This window comes from Euprymna scolopes, chromosome 19, assembly GCF_053919585.1.
Source record: "Euprymna scolopes isolate OS-2025 chromosome 19, ASM5391958v1, whole genome shotgun sequence".
Lineage (NCBI taxonomy): Eukaryota > Metazoa > Mollusca > Cephalopoda > Sepiida > Sepiolidae > Euprymna > Euprymna scolopes.
In genome coordinates, this window is record NC_136500.1 from 139589374 (window position 1) to 139601101 (window position 11728).

General features: G+C 36.4%; 1 protein-coding gene across 1 annotated transcript in view; it reads right to left on the reverse strand.

The window, feature by feature from the left end:
• The window catches only part of LOC145239998 (inter-alpha-trypsin inhibitor heavy chain H3-like), a 162602-nt gene that overhangs the window by 114422 nt on the left and 36452 nt on the right, over nucleotides 1–11728 (reverse strand). The gene's annotated exons all lie outside the window — the stretch shown is intronic.

Consider the following 11728-nt stretch of genomic DNA (forward strand, 5'->3'; position numbering starts at 1 on the left):
AATCTTTTTTACTGGAAGGAAATATGATACATAATTACAGTTGTAAAGCGTTTCTGGGTGGTTCATGAAATAATAAAAAAAATAACAAAAAATGCAATAATTTTTGATTAATCAAAAACCAAAAAATGGTTGTAAACACGAAAATATAGTAAAATCACGAACAGGAACAACTAATGAACAAAAAGAAATATATAGTAAAATCACGAACAGGAACAACTAATGAACAAAAAAATATATATAGTAAAATCACGAACAGGAACAACTAATGAACAAATATAAGTTAAAATTTGAATTTAATGTTTTTCATATTTATTTTAGAAATTATCTTGTTAGTGCTTCGTGAAAAACCTTTGCCCTGATCACGAGCTCTATGCCGTTCTGAAGTTTGGGAAACCCTACCCCAAATATATGAAGTTCATTCAGAAACATAACTCCTTCTAATAGGAGGACCACTAAAGCCCCCCCCCCACAGCCATTCCAATGAATCCTTCAGTGCAACTTCATCAGTAGATTGTCTGCAAAGGTTATTGCACTCCATCAATTGTGCTGCATGGATTGCAATATCAAAACATGTTTCTTATTGGTTTGAAAATGAGAATGAACGATCCGTCATAATCAATATTGGGCGCTACCTCGTGATCCTTAATAATCCTTGGACACCTTGGATAGGTTTGGGCAGTCAAAGAAATGTTGTGACGGATTAATAATGGTTTCAACAATAATTAACGAGACAACTGTATAAGAATTACCAATAAGTTTACTCGTTGTATGCAGGTGTGCTTAACGAAGATAAAACAAAGACTGTTCAACATTTATGGTTGAAACTCGATGGACAAGTCAGGCATGACTAACATTTATGTTTGTACCAAAATATTGATAATTTTATTAACAATTCCATGAATGACATTTTAGGGGTCATCCTGTATGTAACATAGCGCAGATGTGCGTATGCAAATGCATGCGAAATGACGTCACTGGTAGGGAAAAATAAAGACTTTAAAAGGGATGATCACGTTAAAGACGCACAGAATGTTCGAGATCACGTGAGAGGCGTGAATAACGTTCGAGGGGCGTTACAACGGTAACGATAGAATGATGAAATGAATGTCGTTGTACAAAAAAATATTAGTTGGAGTTCTTTTCTAATCTTTGTCTGCTTTGCGACTGAGGCCACAACGTGTTAGTTCCCAAAGAAAGTTACATGTACATACAAAAATGTTTGCATTTGTATATAATATTTCTATTTTAAAATGGATATCAATGTTTGCACTTGATTCGCAATTGAAAAGGGTTTCTCCTTCTTGGAAATTCTTTCATTAGATCCGCTAAACAATGATTCTTCAGTTGTGCGTAAAGAGGTGGTTAGAATCTTAAAATGATCCCTCAGATGAAGTCTCTAAAATAGCTCATGAATATTTAGCATCATGTAGAATGCCCCTCTCCAGCAAAACAAAAATAAAAAAAAATGTAGAGCCTTTTGTTAGGACCGCGGTTTTGTGGAATTTGGATTCTCGGCCACCAAAGTCAACAGAGATTAGACCATTCCTGCAATAATCTGGTCCCTATTGATTACGATGTAGTGCTGTTCCTGTGCAGTTCTAGGGGGTCCACCCTCCAAGACTTTGCCTTCTGGCTTTCAGAAGGGGTTAGTTTATTTCTAATCGCCTGAGGCGCCCTTACTGGAGAATGTTGATGGGGCTGCCGAGGCATTGGTTGCGGGTTAGAGTGCCCATCTTCGGGGGCGCTGATTTCTCAGTCCCACTTTCCGACTCTGGTGTAACAGTTCTTGCAGTGGGAGAGAACTAAATACCTCTAATGATGAGAAACCTTTTTACGTTCGATGTCTCTCAAGCAGCGTTTCTTTACATTTGTACTCTTGCGAAACCTTTAAAATAATCTAGATATCACACAGAACCCCTGCGTGATCGTATTCATTCGCCAATTTAACTACATGTATCTTAATCGTTAGAGATTTTCTTATAACTTTTCAAACATATTACTAATGTACCGTTGTATACGTTTACACGCGGTACCCAACACGTTGCATACAGTTTACGTCGCATGGTACATAAGACAAGTGATAACTCGACTCCTTTTCTTTTATAACAACTACACTTATTTCCTCATTCTCCCGTCACGCGTGACTTCTCGTTACGGCAGTGACGTCACCCATGTAATCTACCGTGATCGTTCTCTCTCGCGTGATCGTCTGTCTGTTACCCACGTTCTTTTTCGTTGTCTTTTTCTTCGCACACGTCTCGTCATTTGCATACGCGCGTCCGCGCTCTGTTACACTTACGCCCAAATACACTATTTGTAGTCAGGAGCGACACTACATTTCAAGGTTAAACGTGACAGAGTGATGCAAATGGTATTTCAAACTTAAACGTTCAAGGATGGAATACTGCTGCCATATCTGGGCAGGAGCTGCTAAAAACAGCCTATCCTGCCTTGACCGAGTACAAAATAGACTTCGTGGCTTAGTGGGGGATGCCCTTTTCTCTACCCTGCAACCTCTCTCCCACAGAAGAGACGTTGCAAGCCTATCCTTGTTTCATCGTTATTTTCATGGCAGGTGCTCGTCTGAACTCAATCTCTGGTCCCCCCCCTCGCCAATCTTTCACGAAAAACACCCGTCTTGCTGAATCCACTGTGAAAAATTTCCCCCACTCTTTATCTGTGCCTAAATCAAAACGTGGATTCCATGAACAAAGTTTCTTTCTTAGAACTGCACGCCTGTGGAACTCTGTTCCGTCTGCCTGCTTCCCACCTGACTACAACTTGGATGTCTTCAAGTCCAACGTTAACAAATTCCTAATGAACCGCCTTCTTAAGTAAACACTTCATTAAATCTCCACACTAACGTACTGTACTTGCAATAGCCCTTATCCCTGAGTGGCTTCCGGGCCTTGATAAGTGGTGACCACCGTGTAAAAAAAAATAAATAAATAAACATAAATGAACAGCGAATATGATATTCAAACGTGACAGACGTGTCGATTTGTTTAGATGCCTGGGCGTATCTTAGTTTATATTTACGAAAGCCCTTGCTTATCCCCATTCGCCGGTTTTGATTGTCTTTTTAACCCCGTTTCCGATAAGTGGTCAGAAATGTTAGCAAATAAACCCTATATCTGATACATTTATGAATACTTCTCCCCTCCAACACCCTCAACCTTCCTCTTGTCATCTTTATCTTTATTTTAAACATTAATATTTATCTATTTTATCATTTACCGCTCGGTGTAAGTCTTATCTTTTAAGTCCACCATTTTGTGGAGCTTGTAGAAATAAGTACAATTTGAAAAGAATATATAAAAAAAACAAAATAAATGAACCTCAGATTCGTATCTATTCTTGCTTTCTCCGCTTATCCTATGCCCTGTCCTTTGTCCCGCCCAACCGGCCATTTATCATACTAACCGGTCGTAGTTCGTACACTAGGAGCAATATCAAGTCATCTGGAAGGACAATTGAAAAAACTACAAATCCCCGATGTTTTAGGCGGCCTTCAGACCTCTGCAATTGTAGGTACCACCAACATCCTTAGGAAAACCCTTGATCTTTGAAGCTCCTGGTTTGAAGCCGGGATTAAGGGAAATCCTCTGGAAATGAATCCCATCCCTTTCTAGAGGGATGTTGATAAACGAAATCAGAATTATTATTATTATTATTATTATTATTATTATTATTATTATTATTATTATTATTATTAAACACATTTCTATTGAATGGATTTCTAGTTAGTATTATTAAAAATTCTTCGATAACAGGAATCACTGGATTAGTACTTATTATGTATTATAATATATATTATGTAATATTATATATGTTATGTAATATTATAATATTAATTCATATTTTTCATTATTTACATTTTATATGAAAATAAGTTGAACAATTCTTACTTTAATTTTAAAAAAAAATGTGTAATTTTTTTTTAACTAAGTTTACTTTCTTTTTAGTGAGAAACATTCTTAAAAGTAAATAAACATCATTTTACACAAAAGTATCATTCTTACGCCAAACCACCACCACCACCAACAACAACAACAACAACAATAATAATAATAATAATAATAATAATAATAATAATAATAATAATAATAATAATAATTCGTCAAAGAATGTGATAGATTTCCTTCAGTTAAAATATATGGTGGAAGATGTTTTGTCGGAGACGCCAAGTCAGCTGACACCGTCTAGCAAACAGCTAGAAGTGAGGCAACAATGACATGCCCCTGGAAACATGTCTGAATGCCGTTAAGATTACTACCGCGTCATCTCTCCCTCGAACTTAAAAGATACCTCTAACCTTAATATTAGTCACAACATCCTGCCGCGAGGTGAGATGTCATGAAATAGATTGTTTGGGTTACCATACTAGCTAAGCTAATCGCTATTTGCTGTCGTCATCCTCCAGCTTCGGGAGTGGGAGGTGTGGATTGAAGGAATGATTTCAGTGATAATATAAATATTTCCTCAGTTTTAGTTGCCCGGTCGTAAAATACACTTAAATATATTTTAATTAATGCAGATTTCGTATTTATTATTACGGAGCCAATTCTCTATTGAGGACTAGCATGGGTGCTCAGCGTTGCCCGGGTGTTTGGAGGTCTGTGTTGAGTAAAAAAAAAAAAAGAAAGAAAAAAAAAAGAAGCGAAAATTGCGAGCGCAAAAAAAAAGTGGTAGTAGGCAGGCAGGCAGGCTCGAACTCGTACCGCGAAGGAAGAAAAGAAAGTGAAAAAAAAAAAACGTGACGCGTTAGCTGTTGTGCCCATTGTCAAACCGGAAGTGACGTAGGTTTAAATTAAGTCTAGACGATCGAAAAGAGACGATGACTTTCGAAAATAAAAAGCAACCCCTCCCTGTAGAAAAATGCCCAGTTGAGGGTGAAGTAATTAATGTTTTTGTTCAATTTTTCGATATTTGTCGTCCGAAGAGTCGAGCTTCCAAATGATACATAATACATACATTTAAACAGACAGGTGAAATTTATATTATAGATTATATATATAGTACTGATTTCTAAAGTTAAAAAAAAATGACTTTTGTGCTATAAGCTAGAATCGAAACCAAAACATTTAGCACTCCAGCCGCGTTTCTTACCGTTTGAGCTATCACCAAATAGACAAGGAAGACTTAAAATTAAACTAATGCAAGCTATGAATGAATTGGCATACGCAAAACTAATAGAAATATGTCAGCAAGTTGAAATGAACATTTTGCATTTCAACTTGCCGACACATTTCTGTACACGTTATTCATCCATCCAAACAAAGATTTTACTCATTGTGAACCATCCTTAGTGTATAAACATGCACTATTACTCGTTAATTTCAGTTAAATATTTACCAGCAAACAGAAACACATACATCTACTGTTTTACTTATGTTTAGGCGGGCTTTTTTTCTCTTACGCATATTTCATTAAATGAAATAACCGTTTCTGTCTATTAATTTTATTTTTTATCTTTTCCAACTTCATAATAACCATCTTCACTTTTGGCGGGAAATTGGTCAAAACCAGTTAGAGATAGCTCTGACGGTGAATCCAGAAGGGTTGGAAAGTACGCGGACTTGCGACAAATATGGCGACTACATCAGCCAGTTCCTGCCAGATGTGACAACCGTTGTTCGGAAGTTGGAAAGGATCAAAAACAGAATTGACAAATATCGTCTAATTTATTTAGACATTAATATGTACAAAGCGTCTATTTTATTTCATGAACTGTTTTATTCATATAGATTTAAAAGAGACAACATTAACAATATATTTAAAAGAGACAACATTAACAATATATTTAAACAACAGCATAAAACACAACTTCCGTGAAGCTGATACTTGTATTAGCTATGAAATACAAGAATGGCTGGCGAGGAAACTATATGTAAAAAAATAAATAAATAAATAATAATAATAATAATAATAATAATAATAATAATAATAATAATAATAATAATAATACACAGAGCTAGCCAGAGAGCTAAAAGGGATATGGATGATGAAGAAAATCAAAATAATACCGATAATAGTAGGAGCACTAGGAACAATTCCGAAAAAAGAATAGAAGAAATTGAAATCAGAGGAATGGCCGCAAAGATACAACGAATAACAATAATGAAAACCGGGACAAGATCAAAGTGTACTATCTGTTCCAGCAGATACTGCAAGCAAAGACCATATGTGGGGGTAACCCTTCATACCAACAGTTACTATCCAGCTCCCACTTCCCACCTCTCGGGAGCTGGTCCCCTTTTTCCCCTCCTCCTCCCTCTCTCTCCACATTAAAAAACGGCCTTGTGCCTAATTTGCTCAGTGGGGGAGCAAATAAATACCTAAAAGTGTAGTATCTGTTCTTCAGATGCTGCACTTCAATTTCTTGTTCTCTGTCAGTGGAGGAGAAATCCTTCACGACCGAGACAATTTTTATTTTGGTTCCTTTTCTCCACGTTAAAAAACGACCCTGGTGTCTAACTCTGTCCCGTGGGGAGGCATAGTAAATAGGAACAATAATAAAACAGATGAAATATTAAGGAAAACCCTTGAATGCGGAGATTAATACACATAAGTCACACGTGTGGGTCAGACAAACTGCTGCAAACATGAAGAAGCGTTACACGGAACCAAGAACGTTTAAGCTGCATATCTACAAGTTCTCCATCTCTTCACATTGCCTCATCACCGCCCCCCCCCCAAAGTGTGATACCAAATAGCCGGGAAGGACCAAACCTCCGTTGGGCAAGCACGAAGAGAACTGGGACCTTGGTGAGGCTTATTGCCACTCAAATTCTAGTGAAGACCAATGGCCGCTGCCAGAGAGAAATCAATGGTGAGCGACTGTTGCGATAACGTAAATTTATTTGCAAGTGTTATCGAAGGAGGTGGAGAGTGCTGGAATCTGGGAAGACTTGTTGTCACTTAAGTCCTAGGGAAAACCACCGGTTTTCAATGGGAGATCTTTGATGACCTGTGTGAAAGCTCCTTTCGAGCCAATAATAATAATAATAATAATAATAATAATAATAGTAATAGGGTAATGTAGCATATAGCATATATAGTAAATAGAGAAATAGTCAACCACCTCAGCAGGAATAACCTTCTTAGTGACACACAATATGGTTTCCGCTCTGCAAGATCTACCGCAGATGTGCTGACGGTTATATCCCACAGGATTAGTGAATCTCTTGAGAAAGGCGTCCTTTCTAGGGCAATTGCTCTTGACATATCAAAGGCCTTCGACAAGGTATGGCATAAGGGTCTACTTCACAAGATTTCCAGCTACGGTATAACTGGAAATGTTTTCTTAATCATTAAATTTCTCTCCGATAGGCTCATAAGAGTAGTGGTAGATGGACAAAAATCGGAGGCCTGCAATATAAATGCTGGAGTTCCTCAGGGGTCAATCCTGGGCGCAACTCTCTTTCTGATCTACATCAATGACCTCCCTAAACACATACTTAAATCATTCGTTGACATCTATGCTGATGACACAACCATCTACGGCAACACATCAAAGGCTGTAAAGGACAAAGTTCTCTCTGATTCTCTCTCCTCTGATCTTGAGCGCGTGGTTCAGTGGGGGAAGATGTGGTTGGTTACCTTTAATGCATCTAAAACCAAACTTGTGATGGATGGCTCTCGTCTGGGTAAGGCCCCGTGTTTTGACAAGCTTCTTGGTTTGACCTTTACTCCTGATCTGAAATGGAACACGTACATCAAGTCTGTTGCCAAGGTCGCTGGAAAGATGGTGGGATCCTTCTACCGCTCCAGAAGATATCTCACTACTGATGTAATTCTCTATCTATATAAAAGCCAAGTACGTCCAAGGATGGAATACTGTTGCCATATCTGGGCAGGAGCTGCTAAAAACAGCCTATCCTGCCTTGACAGAGTACAAAATAGACTTCGTGGCTTAGTGGGGGATGCCCTTTTCTCTACCCTGCAACCTCTCTCCCACAGAAGAGACGTTGCGAGCCTATCCTTGTTTTATCGTTATTTCCATGGCAGATGCTCGTCTGGACTCCAATCTCTGGTCCCCCCTCGCCAATCTTTCACGGAAAACACCCGTCTAGCTGAATGCACTGTGAAAAATTTCCCCCACTCTATATCTGTGCCTAAATCAAAGCGTGGATTCCATGAGGAAAGATTCTTTCTTAGAACTGCACGCCTGTGGAACTCTGTTCCGTCTGCCTGCTTCCCACCAGACTACAACTTGGATGTCTTCAAGTTCAATGTTAACAAATTCCTAATGAACCGCCCCCTTAAGTAAACACTTCATCAAATCTCCACACTAACGTAATGTACTGGCAATAACCCTTATCCCTGAGTGGCTTCCGGGCCTTGATAAGTGGTGATCACTGTGTAAAAAAAAAAGCATTGTTTGGTGTGTATGTAAAAAGAATTTATAAAAGGCAATACAATGCAGAGGTGTAACGGATGAACACAAACCGAAGCAAATTAGTTACACAGCCTTTATTAATACAATATATATGTGTGTGTGTGTGTGTGTGTGTGTGTGTGTGTGTGTGTGTGTGTGTGTGTGTGTGTGTGTGTGTGTGTGTTTAGAATAATGGAAATAGTACTCGACAAAATAGAGAAATAAAAAACCGAGTTAAAATAAGTTTTTAGTTGAAGAATACATTCGAAGATTTTTATTATCAAATATCCCGATTATATACAGCACGCTATTTCTCAACGCTGAACCTGACCACTACCTACATGGGTAACCATTTTGGAATGTTAGGCGCTGTATGTACTGCGACGGACGTAGAAATTCACAGCTTGGAATCTGGGGCGCGTTTAATCCACTGGGAGAGATGCATTTTCAGTGTTCGTTAAGACATGCATCTAGGAGAAGCAAAACTTTGATGTAAAACCTGAGATCTAATGTCTGCTCTGTCCTGTAGCAACCATTGTACCGACTGAGATTAGCAGTTGTACGAAAAAGTGTGATTAGTTCTGCACAAAGCAACTGTGCGAACTTAAATCGACAGGAGTACCACACAAATCGACAGGAGTACCACACATTTCGGTTAAAACAAATAGGAAAAAAACAGGATTACTGATTTGCCTTGTGCTAGGTGTGAAGTCGCCATTAACAATTCGAATGGTTCATCTCCCAGCTTCAATACAATTCGATTCAATTCATTTCAGAAAATACTTTATCCGACCAGGAAGAGTCTTAAAAGGGTTTTAATAATATTATATCGGCAGAAATTTTCTTTGCTCTTTATTAAAACTAGCGAGACCGGTGGAAATTTCACAGCAGACTCTTTCATATGTATTGATGTTGAGATTCTGTGGATGATTAGCGTGAAAAGAGACGCCTAGATTTTATTGTAACTCTTTTGTTAAAACTGTACAAGTATTTTATCTAAGCTAGCAAGGACGCCCAGCGTAGCTCGGTCGTAAAATACGCTTAAATGTAATATTTTTGTTTATGCAGTTTTCGTATATATTATCATAGAGTCAATTTTCTATCGATTATTATATATCATAAAGTTGTGATTTAATATATATATATATATATATATATATATATATATATATATATATATATATATATATATATATATATACTAGCAAAAGTACCCGTCGTTGACTGGGTTCAAAAACAGCCTACAGAAAATTGACTCTGGTTTATGAAAATATGATAGGTTATGAAAAGGAAGGGTTGTAAATTTGGGTTGAATTTGGAGGTATCAAAACCAAAGCAAAATATGATGAAAGTAAAAATAAAATAGATAAACCCCATCATTTATTATACCATACCTGTTCACACTGAAACACTTATCACAATATTATGTGGATCTATATTAAAAAACCTTGTTAAACTTTGTGATATATTTCCATTCTATGGAGGTCTGGCGCGAACGAACACCCCAAAATTTTATTATACCATATTTCTTCAAACTGAAACATAATTATCAAAGTATACTTACGCAGATAGATATGAAAAGTCTTTATTAAAGTTTGTGCCTATTTCCATTCTTGGAGGCCAGGCGCGAACCCAGACCCCACAATTTTATTATACCATCCCTATTTAAGTTAAAACATACTTATCAAAGTATTATTATGTACATCTATATAAAAAACACTTGTAAACGTTTTTTTTTTTTAATTTCCATACTTTGTGGACCAGGAGCGAACGCAGACTCCACAATTTTAATGAACCACCGTTCTGCCAGATCAAACATACCCATTCCTGTGTATCGATACATCTTCTATCATTATATGCAATCAGTTTTTAAAATAGTCAACCATATAGGAGCCTATTTGTGACCAGACACACACACATACATTCAGCTTTATATTATAATATATATATATATATATATATATATATATATATATATATATATATATATATATATATATATATAACTTGGGTGCATCAGCTATAATCGAAACCGAAACATCAAAACATGCGAAGAATTCTTGGTAAAATTATTTATAAAAAATAAATGACTTGGGTGCCATCAGCTAGAATCAAAACCAAAATCAAAACTTATAAAGACTTCTTGATAAATTATTTATCATAAGAAGTTGAAAGGTCATAACAATTAAACGACAGTCACTCGGAAGAAAAAAGATGTAAGCGTGACACAAAATAACACACACGCTATCGTATTAATATATAGATAAGTTTTTAGCGGAAGTCTACATATGATATATTCGTCCTTTTATTATCCAATATCTCGATTTAAAACAAATTAGATCTATCGCGTTTGCACGACCACAGGACAAAATCAGGGTTACTAGTTTGCCTTGTTTTAGGTTCGAAGTCGCCGAATGGTTCTTTTCCCAAGTTTAGTACCGCATTTTCTGCTCGTAGAAACCAGCCAAGTGCATTGAACTGAGTAAATGCATAAAAAGTAGATCAGAAAGTATTGCAATATTTTTTGCATGTGAAAAGAGTATAACCACACAGATTAAGATGATTATATTTATAATCACGTGTAATAAAAAAAGATCTCCAAAAATGTCAGAATTGTTTTATAAAATATACTGCATCTTTTTGAATTCTTCAATGATAACTTCCCGTCTTGACACAAGAAGATCACTACATTCTGCTGAACCTGACTGGTAATTCTTTAAATAAAAAGGTTTTCTTGGCTGAATTTATGCTGCCATCTACATTTTTGTATTATAAAAATGGCTCTACAACTAAAAAGGTTATGGGCGCAGCAGCTGTTTAATTTAACAGATCTGAATCTACATTTCAATTGTAAAATTATTGGGATATTTAAGAATACAGAACCTACACAACGTGTGCAGTGACCACCCAAGAATCGTAACGAATTTATTGAAAAACACGCAACTAGTTTAAGGTCGTTAATAATATCAATGTTATATAATACAAATTTAATTTTACAAATTAAAAAAAACGTGCCTGTTGCAATATTTTTGACTCATAATGGGGTAAACTCCCTCAGAGTTGGGAGATTCTATTTATAAACGCTGCTGCTAGGAACTAACGAATAAAAATTTATCCACGTTCTGCAATCAACCAATCAGAAACCAGAATTGCTCCATAAAAAAGTAAACCTTTCACATATTTTTTTTTTTTTTTGTGTCAACACGAGAAGGGTCTTTTGTCCTTTAGCTACAAAATTGTAAAGTCCGGGACCTGTACAGAACAGATGTCAACTGAGAATATATATATATATATATATATATATATATATATATATATATATATATATATATATATATAATTATTTTT